A 24,765-nucleotide genomic window follows, 5' to 3' on the forward strand; every position below is an offset into this window, starting at 1 on the left:
TTCAAAAATCCAAGTTCATTATAAGCATTGCTTCAGTATTGCTGTAGGAAACTCTGAGATCCTAATAAACTCGTCAATAATAGGACTTCGTCACGCTTGGGTCTCAGATCATTAGTTTCTATGAGAATTGTTGAGAAATGTGAGGAGCGATAACAATTTATATTTACACTATTTTTCTCTCTAGTAACATTCATCAGGAAAATATGTATTTTAGATTTTTCCCAGATGGAAAAGGTCGTTGCCCTATCTCGTATAGAAAGCTGAGACTTATTGTGCGCCTCGAACGTCTCGATATTCCCTCGTGCACACGGCCAAAGACAATGAGCAAACAACGATGGAGAAAAAACGTTGTCTTTTGTCTAACAGCCGCGTATCGCGTGAATGCGATCTACAACCGCCATGGATCTCCGCCGCTACTTCGAATTTCCTTTTGTGACGGAAAATCCTTTTCCATTTTTTTTTAAGGGAATATACACCACGCGTATGATCATTCAGAAAAATTCACCTGCGAGCAAGCAGATACGTTTGAAGACACTTCCCCACCGCACTGTGAATGCGTACCAGTGTTTTCTATCTCCCTTGCAATGACGTATTGCGAGGATTCTCGATGTAAGCCATTTCAAAAGCCAAACTGAACAAATTTATTAAATAGTAGTGAAAATTCATGTTACAAATGTTGTCTCAATACCTTTTCAGTGTTGCATCTTAAATCCATTCACTGGCAGGCAAATTTAAAGCGTTTTGCCTTGGGCGCAAAAATGTAAGGGGGAGTCTGATGCAGCTAAGATATTTTTCCAGTGCATTTAATTTTGTTATTGAAACATTTTTTTAAATATGCCAACTTCTGAACGACTTTAATTCATTAATACATTCGCGACTGGCAGATGCTTTACGTTTCTAATACCGAGTACTGACGAACATAATAATATTCTGAAGCTGGACATCGTTAATTTGTGTCGTTAGGGCGACGATAAAAATTACAAAACACGTTCTGAAATATCAATGTTGTAAATATGTAGTATATAAAATAAAAAGGTTTTCAGAATTTTTACATAACCTGGAATAGAATTTGTACTGACGTAAATTTACGTCAACGTCGCGAATGTGTTAAGATTGTCCAACAACTTACATAACGGATCGTGGAGAGTGAACAATGAACAATTGATTAAATATTCACCAGGATCGCAAATATCGTTTAGCAATAAATAACGCGGGCGTTTCTGTAACCGAACCAACCTGGATAAAATCGTAATTTCGAAATTGGCTGGGTACACGTCCGATAATGTACAGTAACGAAGAGTCATGATCGTCATAACGATACGATACAGGTACGATAATTAATAACGCGCTATCGGAATTTTAAAATGTAAGTGGCGAATTCAACAGCTGAAACGGCAGAGTTTCTCGCCCGCGACCGTAGGGGAAGGGTGGGAATTATTGTTATTACGTTTTTGAAGCGCAATAACTCACCATGATTAATTCGTTCGTGCGCATCGGGAAAACGTTGCAGGATTTTATTAGTACCTAGAGCTGACTTGGCTGACCTGGAGTTAACCGTAATGCCGTGTTTAATTCGTCGGTTGACCATTCATTCGAGAGTTAATATCTCACTCGCCCTTCGCAGGGGATCGTTAAACCGGAATAAATAATTAAAGAAATAGAAGCTTCTACTAAAGTGTCGCTGGATAACGGGGATGGGAATATTACTATTTAACTCCGGGCAGACTCTACGCCAATATTGGAACAGCTTGCACCGTGAATCGTCAGTTTTGTTGCACATTTTACGGCGACGAGAGATTTGGTGCATATTCTTTCCAACGGAAGACGTATATTTCCCGTTGTAACGGCCTCTCGCGGGATTAAAAAGCGAGCGAGGAGCGACATGAAAATAAGCTCCGCTTCTTCTACCTACGGAGTAACCGAGCCTGGATCGGGTAGAGCTACAGCGAGGAGCGAATAAATCATAACGGTGATCGAGCATACGATTTTCTTACTCTTTGGAAATGGGGAAATATTTTCAACGCAAGGATGAAACATTTTTTGCATTTGTCAAGTGCAGTTAAAATACCTATGCGCGATTTTAAAAAGCGAGCATTTCGTTATAAAACGTGGTAACGCTAATACCGTGTGCGTGGTAATGATTTTAATACTGAAAAAAAGTTAACTGGCCAGAGGGTACAAGTGCGGTGTATCGTAGGCTTTATTATAAAAGTTTTTTCCAACGCCCATGAATGGAAACGAACGGTACAGTTACACATGTACTTTTTTCGCGTGGAAATAATTTTCATTTCTCCTTCTGTAATTAAATTCGACCGTGGGAATTATATAGACAATTAAACACGAGTCGTTATTAACATTCTTTTGTGAATAAATGAAGGCGCATTGTTGGATCGTGTTGGAAATAAAATTGAAAGAAAAAGGAAGCTTATGATATACTTTGAACCTATATCGCGATACGTCCAGCGAGAGACGAGCAAATAACCGTGATCAACGTGTCCCCATCGGATCGCCTTAACGTATGCGAAGCGATGCCCAAGCCTGAAACGATGTATCGAACGATAAGCCAGCGGATTGCTGAAACGCGCTGACCGCATGGATAGAGGTCAGGAAGTGAAGCAACGCGTGGTGTTGCATGCGAGGCTAGGAATTTAGCTCCGAAGCCTCTTTGCACACCATTCTTCCAATGTCACGAATAAATTCCTACAAGTCCATTTTATTTATTATTAATAAAGAATTGTTAACCCTTTCAGACCTGAATTATTTTTTAAGATTGAAAATCTTTTTATCGTCGAAAAGCCGAAATTCATATCCCGTTATATGGTGAAAAATGCTGTGAGGCGATGAAATGGATGGGTAGAAACAGAATAAATATGTCGTGTTACATATCTACTAAACGATCGTGTCTGTAATTTTTAAATTTTGTGCCCCCAATTGTGGATACCAGGTCTGAAACGGTTAAGAATAACTAGTAAAAGTATGTAAAGATAAAGTAAAAGAACTAAATAGGAGAAAAACCAATCAATATAGCAATCGAAATTCGTCATTACAGATAACTCAAATACAAAACTGAAACATCTGAATAATGTTGCTTTGGTGAGATCAAGAGAATATTGCTTTGAATTTTATTTTTGATATGTAATGTAACACAGAAAAACTGGATAGATTTTTGTAATTACTACCAGAGAGCATTCACCGAGCAAGCATTCACGTCGCACTACGGTTGATTACGAAAAGTATTCTTTAAACCCGAAATTCCTGTGCTCTTAACACGGAGAAAAAATCGATAAATGGGAAACGAGAGAACGCGCCGAGGTATATCTCTGGCGAACTAAGTAATTGTGGTCGTTTAATACCAGGATGGGTATAATACTGTCGCGTGGTAAATCGTTAGCTGTATGTTTTCTACGGATCGATTTATCAGCGTTTTTGCCTTCGCGTTTTACGCCAGGGCCGCGGTCCAACTAATCACCATTGAGGTAATTATGATAGTGTCAGGATAAGGACCTGCTAGCCGGATTGAGAAACGAGGCTGTGAGAAAAAGAGCATCTCTCGGCGATCTTGTTGGTTGGATAGTTTTGATACCTGTTGATAACGCGATAAATACCAACACCTGCTTCATTGAACCTATGCGAGCCCATAATAGGAAAAATAACGATTTTCTTTTGAATGACGGCATAACTTATAGTCCTTTCATTTATAAAAACATATGTTTTAATTTGTAGATAGTTATTTAAAAATTTCGTTTCAATTTGATATCACAGGTTTTTAACCTATATACACTAGTAGTATTACACAGGTTGAGTTCCACTATATTTCATCCATCTAAACTCTAAACGTCGCTACGTTTAATTTTAGTTAACCGATTGAACTTTCTAGACATAGTTTTGTTTCATTTCTGTACCCCACATCGCGTGACTGCGCTTAATTGGTCGATACCGAACCCGTTAGAGCAAAGTGGTACCACATCTAACGGTATTCTCATATACAGAACAGCTCCTTTCGGCTGACATACGCAGAAATTTCCTCTCTACAGCTGATCTTGCAATCTGCGAGCTCATAAAGCCCATACATCTGAGCAACATCCGACTAAAACGTATAAATGTCTGCGTAATTAGCAGTCTCCGTGGCGCTGGCTGTAAACGAAAATTCGAATTTGTAAAGCATGTGTTGTTACATCCGTCAACTTTATGGATCTACAAATCTTTTCGTTCCGAAGAGAATGAAAATCTAGGCTCTTCTGTTTAAGAGATTCAGATGTAGGCTATGCAGCTTAAAGGAGATAGGTAAAATTTAATTACCATTCAATATCCGACGAGTATTCATAATTTTTGGAGATGTAGGAACGCAGGAACGCGAGTTAATTAGACGATAGTGATAACATTTTTCGACGGATCGTAATTCCTCATCCGCGGTATCATTCGACGCTGGCGCGCGTTAATAGTGATCAAGCAGATAGTATAATTCATATTCACGCACGTGCGAGGACCAGTCCTGATAGTAAACGATGCCAATGATTTATCGTCGTGTCGGTATATGGCGAACTACGGACGATTTGTTTGAACGTTACAGTTTCCCGTAGCAATAAACAAAACCGAGTGCGTGAAACGAGTGCGTGGCTACGAGCTCAGTGAAATTATTGCTCTGATTAATTAACGAACGCCTCGGAAATTCCGCGCCGTTTTTCCGCGGTATCTGGGCTTGTTTTATTGGCTCGTGACCCATATTTGTCGAAATTTCGAAAAATGCCGATATAGAGACCCATGAGCTAAAATTGCCGAGATATGATAGTTTATTGACATTTCCTAATACTTAACCTTCTATGGGCCGAATGTTTTTTTTCTGCAAACAACTTGCAAGGGATTAGTTCATGATACTTCGGATTGATGATGCTGTTAACTGTCATCAGTATTGTTATTGGTTATTAGATGCATTATATAATTAAGACGTATACGTCATCTTGCGAAAAACCTAAAAGTATTTAGTAAAATAATATTTTGACCTCGATATTAGCATGTGATCTGAAATTTACACGGGCTCATAGAGAGTTGAATTGTTCGTGTAATTTACTTTGTTCTGTTCATTGATGAAATGCCTCACGAGATCGTCACTTGTCATGTTACACTAAAACTTTGGGGAGCAATTAGCATTTTGCATGCGATATAAAAATAGGTATGTATTAATGTATTTATTGGATTCATATTACAGGATCGTATCGATAAAAATGTACCCTGGATCAATTTCATTGATATCGACACTATCGAAAAATAACAATTCGATGTAATAAAAATAGGAACTTACGAAATTACGAAAAAATTCGTAGTGATATAATTCATGCTATGACATTTCTTGAAAAATGGTAATATTATTATTATCGTAACATCTCTATTATTATCTCTAGTTTCGCGTAATAAAGAGTTACAGGAGAACAAAGGCTGTCTCTAAATCTAATCACAAACTGTTCGTCCATTTTTCCGTAAATGCCTGATACAGCGGGAATTAGGTAGAGAGTGGGAGATTTCGTTTCTGAAACTTCTATCAGCCGAGTCGATCCTATCGTTAACTCCAATAGCTTCAACCTTGATACAATCTAACTTCTCTGTCTCAAACGCCCTTAGGAATCAGATTTAGCGGAAATCTTTTTGGAGTCGAAGTACTCCACGTTCCGTTCTCACCTTTAGTAAGTTGAATTAACAAACCCACGATGCATAAATATTACTGTTTGATAATCTCCAGTCCACGGAAAGAAGCGAAACGTTTCATGGGACTCCAGCAAAGAAAATCTCAAGCTAAGATAAGCAAACTATCGCGACAGTTTCAAACATCGAGCAACCAATTACATCCGTTAATTAACAGTACTCGATAGAAGCGAGGAAGTTTCAAACGAACACTTTCAACTCGTTATTACTTATTACACTTACACCAAAACTCTAGCAAGTATTAATTAACGCCGCATCTCGAACATCAAAGTCTAAAGCACCGCATAACTTTCATACGTTCGTCGACCTCTGTCTCATGTGAAACAAGAGGGTTTGTTCAATTGGCGGTGATCAATTTTCAATACTTGAATACGTATCGAATAACTCGTATCATTCTCCCCAAATTTCCGGCACGAGTTAATAAGGGCTGATGAGTTATTTAAATTCTACGCGAGCGAGCCAAACGCGGGAAAGCAGCGAGGAAGTTAAATTACTTGCAATGGAGTTTCGATTATCCGATTTCCGATTATCAGGAGCTCCGCTTTTATTTGAGGTAGCACGGGGACTCGAGCGATCGGGAACTCCATTACGGATAATCGACGTTCCTCTGTATTGAGAATTTAAGTTTTTTCTTCGGTCCTTTCTGAAGTATTCGTCCTCGACGAGGATGGAAAACGAGATGATTGGCAACGTTAAATTAGGTAAATGATCGCGACTGTTTACCTGCGATTTACTTCTTCCCCGGAAACTCTTACTCTCTAGCTTGCGAGAGTAAATAGAGTTCCCATTCAGGGAGCTGTTTGATATGTATTAAGTGTTTGTAAACTGTTGATGATATGTTATGTCCTCTTGAGAGAGATAAGAATTAGCGCAAGATTAGTGTAAGCGGTAATTTCTAACCGCGGCGGATACATCGATGAATCCCGTATTGAATTTTAGTGTAGTATTGGTAAATTCCACATACGTAATTTTTAATTTAAAACTTTAGATATTTCGTAAGAAACTAATAAAAATCGACTTTGGTTACAACTTTAGGTACTTAAATAATTTTTATGCAATGCTAATACGTATGTATTTCGCAAGTGTCCGGATACTTTTGAGCGGTAGTGTAGATGCAACATTGTAATTCATTTTCACAGCCAAGGACGCGAAAGTGGAACGGTAGCATAATCAGATGTCGCGGTGGCGAGATCTTCAGGGCGTCGTTATGTTTTTGCTCCTTTTAGCCGTGTAGGGGGGTTCAGTGATATCGGCGCCCCAGAGTGCACGCAGGAAGCCACGTTCAGAGTCGCATTACACGGACAGTGGTCGGCGAACTGACGCACCGTAATTACCATGGCAATTACTGCCGACACATTTCACGTGTAGGAACGTTGTGTAGCCGCACATTGTGCCGTTTCGTTTCGTGGCTCAAATTTTCGTGCTCGTCGGCGCTGGATAAACGGATAAAAGCAGCCGAATGCGAGTAGAACGTGCGTTATAGTTTAATAACTGGGAATATTTGAGTAATTCAATATTGCCGATATTATGTGTATCAAATTCGATGATCAAAATTATTGGAAACGTTCGTGTTACCTTTTGATCAAGATCTTGGTATATTTAAGTTAATAATTAACGGCGTTGGAAATGTATTACGTTCAAAATTCCATTTTGAAAGTCGAGGATTATGTAAATACACTTTATTCGGTACTGTAGAGGGTTTAAATAGCCTGCGGTATTTTTATTCGATGGTAATAGGGAAATATATTTAGATGAAATATATTTCTTTCATATGAGGAAGCTTAAAATTTGCGTAAAACCACATTTATTTAAGGAAACGTCGAAAATTGCCACGAACGAAAGCAAGATGAGTGCTCGTCTGATTGGCTGGGTGAGAACTCGAAACGACGAAACACATATCGACCGCGCTTCAACAATAGGGACCGTTTATAATTCTCCATCATTGTCAGCTTTCAATTTGCGCGTTTCGAATTTAATTCCGACTACTTTCACAGGCCGCGCAAACTGGCAGAGGTGCAGCCACGCCAGCCATTATGGAACGAAATAATAATGATGTATTATCTGCAGTTACAATGGATACTGGAGGGTTGAAAATTGCACTGAAACACGCTTTTGTGTTCATAATTAATAAACTCCCTCGAGCTGCACGGTTCATACAAACTTCCATCTTCCGAATGATGGCCGGCCGCGTTACTTAGGTAACTCGCGCGCGTACACCCACGAGCGCACACTTAAAAGGGAATTATTATCGCCTGGCCAGGAATGTGGGCCATGGTTTGAGCTCTGCCAGCTCATTCGACAACCCTGAAATTTCACTGTTATCCCGTCGGTTGTGTGCAGGGCTACGCATCACCGACCAACCTCACCCGTCGACCATATCCATAGAACCCGATTCGGCTTCTGTCAGTCATTTTCGATTTCTCGCGGCCAAATTAACGCGATCGCGGTTGAAAAATCACACCCTTTATATCATAAACGCGACAATAATTTTATTAATAATGGATTGTCTGGAAAATCCATGTCTATTTTTGGAGGTGGTAAATACAGGTTGAAAACAAATAACATGAATACATCCCTTAAAAGGTTTAAAAGTTGTGGAACAAAATGGTAGCTATGTAAGCCAATAAGTACACTGAGGAGAAAATCTGAACCAATTACAACAATTTTTACAAGAAAATATTTATTATTATTGAAATAAATCACAACAACAACTATTTTATAAGATTTAAAATTTGTTCTCCTTTGACTGAAATAATAAAAATTCATCGAATCAGTTTTGCACCCTAATCTTTCATACTAAGATTAACAAATTTTATCGTACCTCAATATTTTGTCCATAATCTTTAGACTTTTATAATAGCTATAATACGTCTTGGCATCCTTTCGTACTTACTTTGTATATATCAAAATTCAAACGTACCTTTGAATTTTTCTTGAAAATTGGCACAAACTTTCTGGACAACCCAATATATTTCATTATTTTCGTGTAGTTTTGCTTTTGTTGACATGCTATTTTGTCAAAATGTATCCTATCACGAAGTCTTGAATCAAACTATTCCTGAACCAAAAACCCATAATTTCAATTGATCTTTGCGGGAGAAACAAGTCCACTGGCGCCACGATTTTTCTGATACCAGAATATGGAGACAGGTTCGAGCAACCCGATACCCCGTCCAAGTAAGTGACACTCGTCGCGTGCGTTCGATGCGCTGTAGTTTACAAAACACGCGAGATAGTTCCATTCCGCGGGAATGAGGGCGAGGAAATAAAGCCGCGTGACGGATTTATACGCATTTGCCAAACGTGCTTTACGACCGTCACGCTTTTCAGTTCGGTCGTCCAGCGAACGGTTTGACAGCGGCGCGTTTAAATCGCTCGTTGTGTGTACACACCAGCGGTGCGCAAAGTTCGGCCCGCGGGCCGATGCAGCTCTCTTTCTACAAGTTTATCTGGCTTGATGAATAAACTTCAAATTGTATTTAACAATTCGTGCGGAATATACAAGGGCAAGTAATTTATAAATCGTAGTGAAAATGGTTTGGTTTATTTTTACACAGAATGTTTTGCTCATTCGGTCTATTCAAATAAAATTAATATCATACTATGTTCTAACAGAGAAATGGAAATAGAGACAATTTTAGACAAAAAAGGTACCGGAGTTAAGTGGATGAAAATAATTCAAGAGGCAATGAAAAAGACCAAAGAGAATAGAAGAAATAAATACAAGAATATATACAGTATACATAATTTGAAGCTATGACCTCACATTAGAAATTTACGATTTGTTGACAAAGACTGTGTGATAGGAATAAGAATACCAATTGTTAAGTAATTAATAAGCGAGGAGAATTTAGGATACAAATTTCCAACTAATAATAGGAGGCGCTGAACTTTTCTATATCGAGATGATAACGAAATAAGAGATTTCTACTACCACCATGTCCTAAAAATGAAACATTTATTTTAAAGCAAGTCAGAGTATAAAATAACCATTCATATTACACATAGATTGGAATTTAATATTATATTTCTATTGTAGGTACTAAAATTTAAAAAAAAATGATGAAATGTTATGAACAAAAATCATAATAACGTAATGTTTTTTGATGTTCCAGTTGTGCTCCACTGGTGCAAACGGTTTCGACAACGCGAAAGAAGCATACGTCTCGAGCGATTAAAATCTGGCGGCGACTCAACGTGCCCACTCGGGCCTTAATAGGCGTTTAAGTGTAACGTCGAGGGAGAAATTTTATTGCGCTAATTGTACCAGAATATCGTCGTGTTTCCACGACTCGGACGCGGACTTCTTGAAACTCAGAAACTCGAATTAAACTTAACGACGCCTACCGCGGAAGGGGACGCGCGGACCTGGACAACAAAGTGGAAAGTTCCATCTTATCGAGTGCTGTGTTTTTCAGGTAACCGTGATTAATGGGAATGCACAAGATATGAACGCGATACACTTTATTATGATGTAAAAAGGAAAGAAAAAATAGAATACACGCATACCATGCTACATAGCATGTCCAGAAACATACATTATCCTTGAGATAAAAGTCGCCGTTTTGCAACTTGCTCGCGGTACGGAAGTACGCGACTTTAATCCAGAGTTACCCATTCATCACTTTTATAAGTTCGTAAGAAACGCTGGGCTAAGTTGTGCAATTGAGAAATTGCACGCCTATAAGAAATTCAGGAAAATATTGTACAAAATGCATGCATTCATAAATTTTACATATCTGAATCCAATGTCGAGCAGAATGCCGTATAACCAACTACAATTACAATTGCAGTGAGTCTGGAATAACGATTACACACAGAAGCTTGCAAAATCTAACTAAGCATCTGTCAATCGTTAATTGAATGTGCACTTACCCCGAAACTGCTTTTCGCTAACGCGTGTTCCATTTGTTGCCACCATAGATTGTAAAATAAACCGTGTCTCTTCCTCCCATTTTTCCCCAAGCGCGTAATCGCGGCGATCGAATACGTATTTCAAGGAGAACTTTTTCCCAAGGATAGGGAAGGAGTTACGAGTTGTTTGCCGAAGCGGCGAGCAAAGAAGTTCACTCGAGTGGACGTGATTACGCGGAGAAAACGAATCAGGAAGGGCTGGGAAATGGGCTGAGGCTGATTGCTAAAAATTACGGCCCGCACGCTTGCCCGCTGTACAGTATGGATAAGCTCGTCGATTTAGCGTGAGATTGCGTCTCCTTGTTAGAATTTGTAACAGCTGCCGTCCTGGGGCATCTGCCACGGCTGCCTGGACCAGTCGAAACCCTCGATGCCGTCGCGTCCCCACCCCGAACAGACTCGAGACACGATCAAACTTCGAGCGACACGCGAGTCAATTCGCCATTAAAAAGTATTCATGCACCAGTGTATCTCAACTTTCACCTCCCTGCGATATTTTTATACACCACTCAATTAAAATTTTCTAAGCATTATTTGTTAAAGCGACACACGAAATCAATGTGAACAAAATTTGCTTAATGAAACGTATCATCATGATACTTGACAAGCTGCATACTTCATACCTGCATGAGAAAATGTACATTCTACTTAAAAGATCTGCGACGACCTTGAAAAGTTCTTGAGCTCTCCACCTAGAAACTCTTCTCTGTAAAATACTACTAACCTACTTTAACTCCTTCAACCACTCATTCAAATTCAACTTGTTCGTTTCGAAGCACTTTTCAAGCTCAATCCATTTGCAGATTAAAATGGGTTACTCCATGTACAGAGTGACTCATTCGTCGCGATTACTCGAATATCACCGTTGAATTTTACATTCGGTACACGAAAATATCTCGAGTAGATTTTCTTTGTTTTAAGGAAAAAAGCTGTTACTTTCTCAGGTTGGGCACTGTTCATCGTCAGGGCTTGTTGATCCTAATACGCGTTTACTCCCTGCGTCACCCTCTTCAATGGATTTCTGTATTGGACGTTTCGCCAGTCATCGAAAGTAACGAAAATATTCAAACTGGCCATAATAAATGGGACACATCCTCCCAGAGTTGTGTAACAGGAAGGGAAAAAATGAAAATGGAAACGGGAAGTAAAGTTAAATTTATTTCAGTGGCAACTAACGTGCGCGTCATAAATGATATACGGTCCGAGTGAGGGGTTCTATTTATTTAACTGAGATTCCCCGGATGTTAAATTCCGCGGATTTCGCGCTGTCTGATTTCGCGTTGTTAAACGGAGTGACGTGATCTCGCTTCACTGACAACTGTTCGACCGACAGTTCGATATCTGAAATAGTCTGCGCGGAGCACGTTAATCGCGCGGTTTATCACGACCATATTTTTAGTTACGATAATGGCGAAATTATCAGTCTGATCGACTTGTTGATTATCTGTCACGTCTTGTCACGTTACGATGCGAACTGTTATACGTACACTCGTTTATGTCGCTGCTAAAGAGTAGACTGATGGGATGTTAATGACATCGACACCGAAGAAGGAGTCGATGAATGTCAACGTCAAAACATTTACACACAAGGTGTTGATTTCAAATCGCGTGTCATCAGCGTCAACAAGTGTACCCACAATATCCATCGTACAGTACGAATATAACAAAATGCGATTTTAACAGCGCAAGTGTATACTACTCTTGGTATATTTTCTACAGTTGCTCACCCTTGTATCTCTGCCTTATTTATCACACAGTCGTATCCCATTCGATGAAGATTCATGCGCAAGATACGTGTACACCTTCGGGAACCGTCGAAGACCGAGATTCATACTTGGAGAGATGGTTGGATCGTCATAAACAAAAGTATCGATGACGTTTCATATTGTCGACTTCCCTGTGGAACCCGTCGACCCAAGACGCGAAGATAAACCATGGAAACGAAGATTTGTCTCGACGCCCTGCTTTATCGTGGATTTCGCCAAAAAATGGCTCCATCCGTTATCGTACCACGGACTTGAGACGTCCTCGGGTAATGCGAACGTTCAATTTTATGTTCACGTGAAATAACTAAGAAAAGGAACGAGACGGAGACGCATCATTGTCGCGTATAAATATTTTATTGTTACACGGGACTCGTACGGCGCCTGTATTGAATTTCGCTTTTACGAGTTTATGTCGGACCGGTTGGCTGTAAAATTGGTCAGAGTTTAGGAGCCTCTTCAGTTCGATGTAGGACGGGACGAGTATCCGCGCGAGAGTAGCCAAAAAGGCGAGTGTATCGGTGGATGTTCGGGGGACAAATTCTGTCTGGCCGTTAAGCGTGGAAAATGTAATTTCGAACAGGGGGACAGTGGAGTGAAAGACAGACGAGATAAGTAGTACCGGTTGCGCTAAGGGTTCGTAAAGAATTTAACGTCTCTTTCGTTGGGGAAAAAAAGTGGAGGGACTTTTCGAAGAGCTTCGCAGGCTGACGTAAAAATAACGTAAATTTTTTAATAACGTTTATGATCCTTCTTTATGAAAAGGTTGGATGATGCGACTGTCCGATGTTCGTCTGAATCGTGACGTCAGCTAGCTGATAACCACCCTCTGCCAGTCATTTTCCAGAAATATTACTTATCGGCGCGAGCTCCTCTTGTTTCGTGATCTAATTTTATATAAAATCTGTTTTCCAGATATTCAATTCATGTAAAGTTTGTCCACTACATATTAACACATTCGCGACCGCTGACGTGAATTCTCGTCACCTCAAATTCTATTCCTGATATATATTCCTAATAATGAAACATTTATTTAGAAACGTCAAACATTCATTTAATTTAGATAAGTTTTTTCAATAGACACTAACGGAACGAATACTTATGCGACTGACTATATTTACAGCATTGATATTTTAAAACATATTTTTAACCGACTTCGAAAAGAAGGAGGTTACTAAGAATATTTTCTCTGCAAATATTTTAAACGTATCCACCTTTCAAATTTGCAGTTTCGTCCTGCAGACTCCAGAACCTCGCGATGTCCTTTTCCACGAAGCTTCATTTCAGCTGTTGGTTGAGGAGAATTGAAATAAATTACGATCGGCAGGGAGCTGTAATCACTTTCAGCTACGGCCGTCAATCAACCATGCTGATGATGGTTGGCCGGTAAAAGCTAATCGAAATTAGCTTAGACCATCAGCCAACTGCAGCATTGCGAAGTAATCGCGATTAGCAGACTCTATCCATCCTATTTCGCAATAGCGATACGTTTTTTCTGTGGACCTATTTACCCACTGACGTATTTCCGCGCGAGGGTATCCCAGTTTCGTTTCAGTTACGTTAGTGCGTATGAAAAGGGAGCGAAACAGGGTCACCGGATGTTCCCTTTCAACCTCTGATACGTTCTCTGCATCGTGATCAACGCGTCTGGCCATTTCTATTCCTATTTTCTTGACTTCAGACCGTCTTTCTCTGCCCCAGACGAATTGGCGCTCGAAAGAAGCGCGGAGCGTGCGATCCGCGAAGGTTTGCGAATAACGTCTGATTGCTGAGAACGTATCCCCCGCTCGACGCGTTCAATTTCCATTGAGGAGTAATTTTATTTCGCATCGATGCACTTGCTATGCATAGACCACGTGTCATTTGCGTATGGAATGGTATCAAAGGAGTACTTGACGTACGATGATGCGCCAAACAATATTGACACTGGCGCGTTCCAACCGGAATTCGCGGAATTCGGGTCGAATAACTTTGCAAATGTCTTGTGCGACTCCATCGAATTCTTTCCAGGATTAAGGACATCCTGGAAAACCACGGAGAAGCACACCATTCTCCATTCTTGTTTGTTTCAGCTGCTTCCAGGACGTGCTTGCGTTGAGACAGGATGCTCTTCAAGCATTTCCTTTAATCTCCTTTGAGTTAGAAATTATGATATACAGGATTATGTAATAATTTTTATTAATTTTAGATATTAGGCATGATACTATAAAGAGTGCTGAGTATTTATCAATTATCCGACTGCCTTCTAGCCATCAGTTGTATATGACACTTGACATGTAACATACTGCAACCTGGGTAACGACGTATACAACTTTGTCGTTCTGAATGTCAGCTGCTTTCGTGTCAACGAGCCGACATAAGATCATCATTAGCCTGATGTAAGGGAGAACACAGAGAATAGCTAATGTATGTGTAAATGTTATAGGACTGTTTTGAACTATGCCAGAAGTGCCATATCAAAGACAGTATATTCAACTAATTATCAACTAATTAATTATTCAACTAATTAATAATAGATTTATCTAAGATCAGCTCTGGACCTATTCGAAGTGGTTGCGTTGTTATTGTGCTTTTCAACCACTTGAGCTATTGTTGCCTAGTTTCGTGGTCGACGAGTACAGTTCCCCAGAGTAGTGTTAAGGAGATTATATGTGGGAAGCAGTATTGCAGAGTTAAACATGATTTCCAAGAAGCCATTTTCTTGCACTAGTTGTTCTTCTTTTTCTATATTACTTGACGATTGTTTATTCTTCTTTTCTCTGTCTTAATGTATTAATGAATAAGTGGCTCACGTACACGTGTGACTTTGCGGACCAGCAGATGCGTATCAGTCATAGATACAGCGATCCATGTTGCTGCGAATCTGAATCAACATAACGACGAAATAAACGCGCACGTGGGCGTTTGGAATTTCGCAAACTGTGAGTGACACGCACGCGTTTGACTCATCTCGCGAATGCGTTGTCACAATGTGCGCGAGATGACGCAGACGTGTACGTGTCATCGTATTCATGATCTTTTGAGTCATAGGTGTGTGGTTAGCCCATACACGAAGCCATCTAATACCATTGCTGTGGTCTCGCCACTGATCAGGATAGGATTGCTAGACTTCGTAATGTGTCAGCGATAAGCTTCTGTTTGGAACATTCGAGTGTCTTCGTGTAGATGATTCGAAAGATTTGTTAAAGAACTCCATAAAAGGAGTTGGAGGACAAATGCGATCGCAATGGCCTCTGATATAAATTATTTATTATTCAATGGCCATCGAAATTTAGTCGTTTAATTGTGTTAATCTTTATTATTCAGGGAAGTTATTATAAATATACAAAGTTATGGCTATACCAAGTGCTTTGACACTTAAATTTAAGATTTTTCAAAAAGTGGAGTTAATCAATTTTTGCAATGAACGGCTCAACTAAGACGTAAGCATACATCATTTTATAAAAAGACTAAAATTATTTGACGAAATATCGATATATTAGCATGTGATCTTAAAGTTTCACGGACCCATAGAGAGCTGTTTACTCTTCTTTTTTCAATAATTAACAGACAGACTACGTCTCGAATTTGAAGATTATCTCAAGCCAAATATACAGTGGTTGTCTGTAAAATTGTTGTGTTTGTTTGTATATGTTTCAAAATGCAAGGTCCCTTTTGGGTTATCCAACTTCGATGATGGTCTAGCCGTTTAGTCAGTACGAATTCTTGAAAAAATCCATTAGGATCCATCGAATCAGACAGTACAAATACAGTTCTTCGAACAAGTTTGATCTTCTTCTCTTCCGTTTGATGAGTCCTGTGTAACAGTTTTCGTTGAAATCGCCGAAGCTGGATACTTGACTCGCGATTCGATTTGGTTAGATAAATATAATGAAATATTGACGATTCGATAAAATCCGTGTAGAATCAGCGAGTTCGCGTAACAAAAGCGTAAGATATAATGGCTCAAAAAAGCTATCGACGACAAAGGTCGCTGATTTATTCAACTATCGCAAAAACCCAGCACGAAGAACGAACGTGAAAGCAACGCAAAAGACAAATGGAACAGGATGTACAAGCAACGTTCGTTATTCATGAACGAATATTTCTATGGTTGTAGAACAAGTTCGATAGTCATCAAAACGCACACTGATCTTGGTAGCAGAGAACAGTACTTGGTAATTCGAGCAGCGAATCAAAGTGGAATAAAATTTTTTACTGCTCGTGATCAATATTCATTCGCAACGCGGGAAGCGCCGAACAGAGCATCTTCCGTTTCTCCTTCGAGTGCAAATAATCTGTGCAACTCCGTTCCTTCCTTGCAAATTTAAATTCACCCTTCCTACCGCGGGGTTACGTATCGATTTGCACTAAAAATACAGGTATCGTTCTCCGTGGACGCCAGGGGATCTCGATAGCACCGGTATAATTTTACTTTCCGATAATTCCGACATTTGATAAGCGCCTCCATTTCGCTGAAACTGGCGGTCGTAGCAGTTATGAATCCGAATGCAAGCGCGAACGAGAATGCACCGCGGTGCACCGCGTCTTGCCCCAGTAATTTGGATCTGTTCGTAGTGGAGCGTGCGCGAGTGTACGTGTATCGTAGGTAATATCATCAGCCCTTAACAGTCCCTTTCCCCACGTGTCCATCGCACCAACAATGGCGATGCAGTCGTACTACTGGAGCGATGTCTCGATACACACGGATCCAAGTTTTCTATTTGTAGTATGAATTTGTATATGAACATTTATATTCTCCAAAACTTCCCATCCAACCGATATTCCTTATCAGTATTTACGAATAGACCCGCGTAGAATTTTTTCCATGAAGAATAATTTTGTATAAGCAGAGGTTGAGGAGAGAATTATCGCGACACTTAGAGAAAATCCACTGTACGGATTCCACGCGAGTCTCGTGGCTCGACCGAGCGATTATTACTCGACGGAGAGATTGGTTTCGACAGGGGGGTTTTTCCGACCTGAGAGTATGTAGATCCATCGTGGCTGAGAATTTCCGCGCACTCGGTGAACAATGAACCGGGAATTCGATTTTGCAGGAGGATGGAGTGGATTTACTCACGTCTAGCGAGATTTCCGTGGCGGCGCGTCGTCGGTGCCTCGTCACTTCCTCCGCGGATCGATCGCCGGTGGTGCATCAATGTGTCGCTCTTGATTGCTGACTCGAAGATTCCACGTTGTAAGTAGCAACGGCAATCCCCAGGTAACGGTGACACTGAAACAGCCAAGATGGATGGTTTGCCATTAAATCACGAGGTGGGACAGGTTTATGGGTGTGATCGATATCGGGGACTCGCGGCTCGTGGCGCGGGTCTGCCTTTTTGCCACGTCCCTGCGGGAGCATTATTAAATTCCTGATACAGGGATAACAGGAGAGCGGAGGGGGAAGGGTGGAGAGGAGAACGCCTATGCCGCCACCGAATGGTAATTAACGCGGGGTATACATTTTTTATGGCTGTTTTAATTGCGTGTCCGCGTGGCGTGTAATGCGCACACTTTAATCAGGTCGAACTAATTTTTGAACTACTGGGGATGGGAAGTGGCACCTTCAGTGGAAACTTGCCACGGACTTTCGAAGTCAGTGCGTTGTCACGATTAAAGTTTTTTCACCTGGTTAGGCGCGGTGATGCACCCTATTTTTATATTGTTAGAGAAATGAGAATTGACAAGGGAAGTTTGAGAACTTGAATATTTGTATAAGACGGATTTATACAAATAAGTCGGACTTACAATATTCACGGACTTCGGTCTGAAAACATTTCATTCATAAAGGCCCGCAATATCAATATCTGTCATTAGTTCAGTCATTAAAAACAAGTATATTTTACTAAAAGGTTGAAGAATTGAATTTGTTACAAATGGGTCCCTCGATACAAGGAAATTAATGAAAGGCTGTCAAAATAACAAGTTCTTTAATACACCTATTCACCATTAGCACGACAGTTTGGCTAATGGGGGTGGTTATAAGGAAAATAAGTACAGGCAACGGTGGAGCTCGTTCCAAGGATTATTTTCCAGTTTACCTCATTAAAATATCCTTATTCGAACCCAAGCTATGAAGGCGAAGGAATTAGTTTTCATTCAACCTCCGTAATTAGTACGTCGAGTAAGTAGAGGGGCATTGTGGGACTTATCTATGCATTGGTTTTTTAAAAACCCTCAATTAACCTCGCTCGCTTTCAGTACGGTTGATTTAGCGTATTAGAAATATTCTTAGAGTTTGCCACGAACTTTGTGTATTGTAAAACTGTTGATTAAAGCCACGAATATATCCAAACGTTAAACTAAAATTGAGCAATAGTTCGTAAAGCGCTGGACGATTACCTAAAGCGTTGCTTTGTCATACTCGAAGTTCGTTATTGGAAGAACAACTAACTACGCGTTATTGGCCATCGCGCGAGCGTGTACAATATCGTCGAACATCGCTGGGACGTAAAAAGAAGGGAAGATAGGAGTAACAAAGCAGAATATGAGGTCAATCGGACGGGGACAGAAGTAAATCAATGCGTAGCAAAATGAACGAAAGTCGATGATAAAGGAAGACAGATTTACGACGGTTTATCGTCCCACCGGAATGAATGGAAAGGCAGTCCGTCGAGTCTATCGCGGGAAAAGTCTGCAAGATTATTCCGTTGCGTGTCGAAGTAACTTTACGAGCATAATTTGCGTGGCCGTGATAAAAATGTCTGATCGGGTCGCGACATGCCGTCCAGTCCTACGAATGGGAATAACAGATTTGCGAGAGAGAGGTTGCACCTCAATTCATAGAGAAGGATTTATGTACTAATGTATTACGTTGTCCCAAAAAAATTTTTTCCTGAGCTACACTCAATGATTTTGTGTGGCAGTGTTTATATAAATAGACAATCTAATTTCTTAGACATTCATATCGTAACAGTAATGGAGCAAAATAAATCGTACACAATTCAGTAATGTAATATAAAACATAAAATATTGTGTATGTATTAGTTATTAATAAAACGAAAGAAACTGTTGAGATAACCTAATATCTCCACTAAGGCTGGGACTATCGAAATAATTTAATTTTCAAATGTTTTAGGGGAATTCGAGTGGCCTTTAAAAAATTTTGTTTACACCCCTATAACATTTTGCAATGTTTTTTTGTTTTAAAGATTTTATTTAAGGTCACATCACATCTAGGTTATTAGCGACAACATTTATGTAAATGTTTATGTAAATGGGATCCTTATACTTAGACCAGTAAATTGTGTCTGTTCAATGTACTATATCTAAAGGTCTTTGAAATACGCAGATTCCTTCCGTCTTCTTTCAGTTCCTCGCATTCCCCAATTAAGTGTTGCACGGTGAATTTTGCAATGTTTGCATCGACGTTTTCTTCATTTTATCTGAAATATAAAATGACGAACGCCAGCAAACTGCCATATTACCCGGAAATGTCTCCATTCAGTCGTGTCCCTCTGATAGTTTGGACGATGAAGGTTCAACCGTACCCCAGAGTCCAGTTGGACATTTAGAGTCCAATCATAAATTACGAGGCGCCACCCGATCACCATAAAACAATGTCCTTCCCTCCAAGCTTCTGTCCGTCCTATTTCTTCATTGTTTCTCACTGTATTTTTCTTTCCTTATATTTTATAACTCGCATCTCTATTATTTCCATGGCCCTTCGCGCGTCTTATACAAATTCTAAAGATCTAAGTCCGATACTAACTGCACCCAATTTTTTCTTTAGCGATACACATATACGAGCCGTTAATTGCACAAATCGATTAACCCCATAAAACAGAAAGTTGAAAAATGCGATGAAATAATGTACATTATTTTTTAAAATTGCCTTTATAGTATAAATTTAAATAAATATTGTAGAATGCATAAATACAGATGTAACTTTTATCTAATGGTATATAAAATCAATTAGAAATAATAGCCAAAAAACAATCGTCAGTAATGTTACAATTTTTACGTGACTGGTAGAATTAATCGATTTGTTCAGTCAATAGCTCATATGCAAAATGATCTAACAGAGTTGAGAATATTTTTACATAATTTTCCTTAAATAAAGGTCAAGTGACACAAAGGTTTTTGTTCGAATAGTATTAATATCACGAAAACGCACTTTAGAAGCGGAAAGCGCAATAGCTCCTAGTTTTAAGTCCAGAGGGAGAGGGAAATAAAGGTGACAATAAGCACGTCGAGCGTTTAGGTAAAGGATAACGACAAAAACGTTTGGTAGCGTCGCCACCTGATAAGCCAGAACCGAGTCTACCCGCAGCCCCTCAAATGGAGTGTGCACAGACATTCAAATACTCGTTTCACGTCCGTCGAAACGTACGCGAAATTGTCTGGCCATACGTGGTGCCCCTCGAGTTTCACAGTCGCCTTCAATTTGCTCGGGATTCCAGCTGCTTAGGGCGAAGGAGCACTACTAGACAGCGTGGAATGGGTCGAGGAACAGGGATGGGCAAAATTCTCATCTACATACAAATTTTGAACGACGAATAAAAGATAAACAGCTCTCGAGTCGTTCGCTGGTGGATGAAAATTACAATTTTAAATGTACAATCCTATTACACCATTCATTGTACAAGCAGGATGTGGTAATTATGAGTAAAGGTAAAACAGGTAACAAAGGGATTCTACATTTATTATTTCTATATATTCTTATTCTATTTTCTTGGTATTACTGATTGAAAAAAATTCTATCCATCTCTGACTGAAGGAGAAGCAGAAAATAGGAAAGGGAATAAAGAGACGATCGTTTGGCTGGTCGAAATTCAAAGTCCTCGATGGCAACGGATTGAGGGTAAAGTTAGATCAGACTGTACTTACGTGTACACCGTACTTACGGCCATCGTGTGCACGCGGTGCGCGGTTGTCGTCTAAACGCATGCCAGGGAAAGAAGGGCGGGCTTAAAAGGGTAGTTCATCGGCGTCGTGAAGGTGACGCTACGTGTACAGCCTTTATATCGGGTGTTCCAAAATAAAGTAATCCCCAAATCATAGATTCGATCACTTGAAACCTTTTATCCAGAAAAATATGAGTTATATATAAATGATCATATTTAAGTAAAGGTATAATATAATGTATCATGGATGTGAATGAACTTTTCGCAGAATGGATGTGAACGACAAGTACTCAGGGATGTGCAGAACAGATCGAGTGGCTGTTGGGGTTGAGGTTCGGTGTCGATTGAAATGTTTTTGAATGGAATCTAGGAATCCAAGCAGAGTTCTGACGGCAGGGAGATGTATGTCACGAACGTGTGTGTGTGTGTGTGTGTGTTTATATAATAGTTTGACGATATAATGCGATCGCAGAGCAAGGCAGTTGCTAAGTCCAAAAATGAGCAAGATACAAGTCGACTGAAAACATCGAAAACTGAGTTCATGTCATATTATATTATAATATTAGTAATTCCCATTAATATTAATAATATTAATATCCAGACGAGATTAATTATAATTCATTAATCAAAATATTCCCATCGATTGCTTATAATCAATTTCATTTTATATGTATATTTGCTTTACATTGCTGTTGTTCGTTCACGTAATACTTCAATAAAATTGCGTCGTACTTGTTTAAGGTTACGGGCGGCAATAATGAAACACGCTGTATAAACGACACGTTAGTCTTCGGGGCACACATCTCCGGTGTGTTTGCAAGTTATGCATCGCGTTCTTTTGAGTACACCCCTATTTCTCCGCGGCGCCACTCTCATCCTACGACACTTTTTACGCGACCCTCACTTCGCCTTCTGGCTCAAGTCATCTTGCTCTTTCCCTGATTGTGTGCGGATGTGTCGCGTGCTTCCAGACTCTTAAATAACCGCGTCGCCCAGATACCATGGAACATTATGGAACAATCGACGATGCATGGCGGGAGACCGTCGAATGAAAGTGTCCTCGTTCCCCGGTAAATTAGTCTGGATTGTGGCAACGCCAATTATCTTTATGGCGCAACGAAGATTCCTTCTCTTGTTCCGTATTATTATTTATTTTATATTCAATCTTAATTTTCTTTCTGCACCAGCTGTTTCACAAACATAACCCCGTATTCCAGCATACCCCATCACCGAAGCCGTTACTGTGCTTACCACTTTTTATTTAAAAATTGTTTAATTGTGCAGTGATACCGAAGACCACCAAGGTTGACCAACTTTTCCTCACGTATGCTTAGCACTACGTAAACGATCCAGCAATAATTTGCAATTTTCCGCCCTGAAAAGTTTAATGCAAACGGTATTAGGGACATTGGAGAACCGAAAAGTTCCAGTCCCAGAGCGGTCGCGTTGTGCGAACCATTATAATCACCGGCTACACCTAGTTAATTTCAAATGAACTTGTTTAAACTTCTCGGAACTTTTCGCTCCAGGCTTTCCCTCATTATTTTTTCCCGCAGTTTTTTCGCCGCTGAAATTCTCCCGATCTTACCTAATAGTTCATTTTATGTTCAGTCTAGGATGAATTTAAAAACAACGCAATTTTGTTTCAAATATTGATCTTGTATACACAAATATCTGAATTCAAAAGAAAATTGAACAAAATTGAATACGCGTATAAAAGGGAAGTACAAAGTTGCTTCATCAGAGTATATTTCATTAAACTAAGGAAAACAAAGTATCGCTCCTAAACTGGTGGATACTTTGAAGTTTCAAGGCAAATCCGCAACTTACAGCATCTCTTATCTCGTTATCATTCCCATATCCGAGGTGCAAACACGGGGCGCCGAAACCAGCGTTCCATTCGAACAATTCAGACAGGAACGATAACTTTTCGGAGAGTAGTACAGCGGCGATAAACGAAGTTCGTTTTGTCTTCGAGCTGGCGTGGCATAAGATACAGCGTGGCGCAACAAGGTTCACGGACATCCGTTATCTGGAGCACCGCTATCGAGCGCCGCGGAACACCGCCATTGAACCGCAGTGTACGACCGCAAGAAGCTTGACGTAGCATTGCAGGACGTAGATTTCCAGAAACGTGGTCAAAATTCAAACTATTAATTCATATCAACATTCACGAATAATGTAGACGAAGCAAGAGCATCGCTTGAATTTAACCTTTTGAGTGGCAAGCAGCGATATATCGCTGCTCAAAGCTGTAAGTGCTATAAGTCATTAAAAAATCAATTTTCAATCAAAGATTCATTGTAACAGACAATAAATTATGTTTACTTATAAACAAAATTCAACAAAGTTCAAGATTTTGGGAAAATATTTTCTTTATACAAATTTATTTGTATTTTTTTAGTAATAAAAGAAGTCTAACATGCTTTCAGTATCGTGTACAAATTTCATGAACCTTAAAATAAAATTGACCGAAATATACATTTTTCATGATTTACAATCATGTATATTTGCTTAAAATTGTCTGACATTTCTCAGATATGTATACAAATTTTCTCTGACACTCAAAGGGTTAATAATTATTGATAGAAGTAGTTTCATTGTTCGCTGATGCTTTCATCCAAGGTGATGGAATTTGTGGTATCTTTACGGTTGAATTTTAGAACAATCGTTGATGCTGATAGAGTACCAACGTTCCTGGTGCATGGAATTTTTTAAAGCGGTATCTGTGACGCATCCCACGCATACAATTCTTTATACTTACATTGATTTTTATCGTAACAACTCCATAATTATACCTTTTCGCCACGTTCCAAGGATTATCGTTCCACCGTGCAGCGATGCAGATTCGGTGTTCGTGCCTAATGCTTATCGGACTACCGAATAGGGGGGAGATCGTGTCTCGAGCGCGTTCAACTTGTCCGCTACGGTTTTAGCAAACTCCGTTAGCTTTAAACCGCAAACTGGAGACTTGTCTGTGCTTTTTACGCGTCTGTCTGCCAGAGCTTAACGAAGGCGAGAGCTTGGCAGCCGTGGAAGCAAAAATTAACGCGACCCATTTGCAAACGGGATTTTGGCGGTCCCGTCGTCGCTGTGAAGAGCATCGGGAAAAACTCTGCCTGAGTTGTTACCTGTTAAACGGTATAGAGACGGGCGTAAAAAATATTTGTAAACTTTACCGTATGTAATTTATTTCCAAAATTTAGACGCGAGTTTTTCTCTAAGGTGCAGAGATGCACGAATCTATTAACGACGAAATCGCGAACTTCGTTTCCTACCGATGTCTTTATAATCGCAAGAGATTCACGGCCGATGGCGGACAAATGAGATTTTTTGCTGAAAATTGAAAGTTGCGGGAAGAGACTGGAAAGATAAAAGCGACGGATATATGTACGTAGACGAGGTGCAAGAAAGTTTCGAATCCCCGATGCAAAAAAGGAGAGGTTCGCGGGCGCGCGGGCAAGAACAATCAACAAAAGAAATCGGCCGAGTGACTGAGTATTAATTCAGCTTCACTGAGTCAGAAAAGTGGTCTTCCTGCGATGCAGACGTCGAAAGTTTTC

The 24,765-nt window shown here is 39.9% G+C and overlaps 1 protein-coding gene across 4 annotated transcripts in view; it reads right to left on the bottom strand.

Annotated features, from left to right (window-relative positions):
- LOC128895994 (leucine-rich repeat-containing protein 24-like) overlaps positions 1–24,765 on the bottom strand; it is a 311,248-nt gene that overhangs the window by 59,483 nt on the left and 227,000 nt on the right. For all 4 annotated transcript variants that reach the window (XM_054159105.1, XM_054159096.1, XM_054159088.1 and 1 more), the window contains one exon: positions 17,437–17,589. The gene's annotated coding sequence lies outside the window, so the exon portion shown is untranslated. The remainder of the gene's footprint in view (positions 1–17,436; positions 17,590–24,765) is intronic.

This window comes from Hylaeus anthracinus, unplaced genomic scaffold (assembly GCF_026225885.1).
Source record: "Hylaeus anthracinus isolate JK02 unplaced genomic scaffold, UHH_iyHylAnth1.0_haploid 0, whole genome shotgun sequence".
NCBI classification, from domain to species: domain Eukaryota; kingdom Metazoa; phylum Arthropoda; class Insecta; order Hymenoptera; family Colletidae; genus Hylaeus; species Hylaeus anthracinus.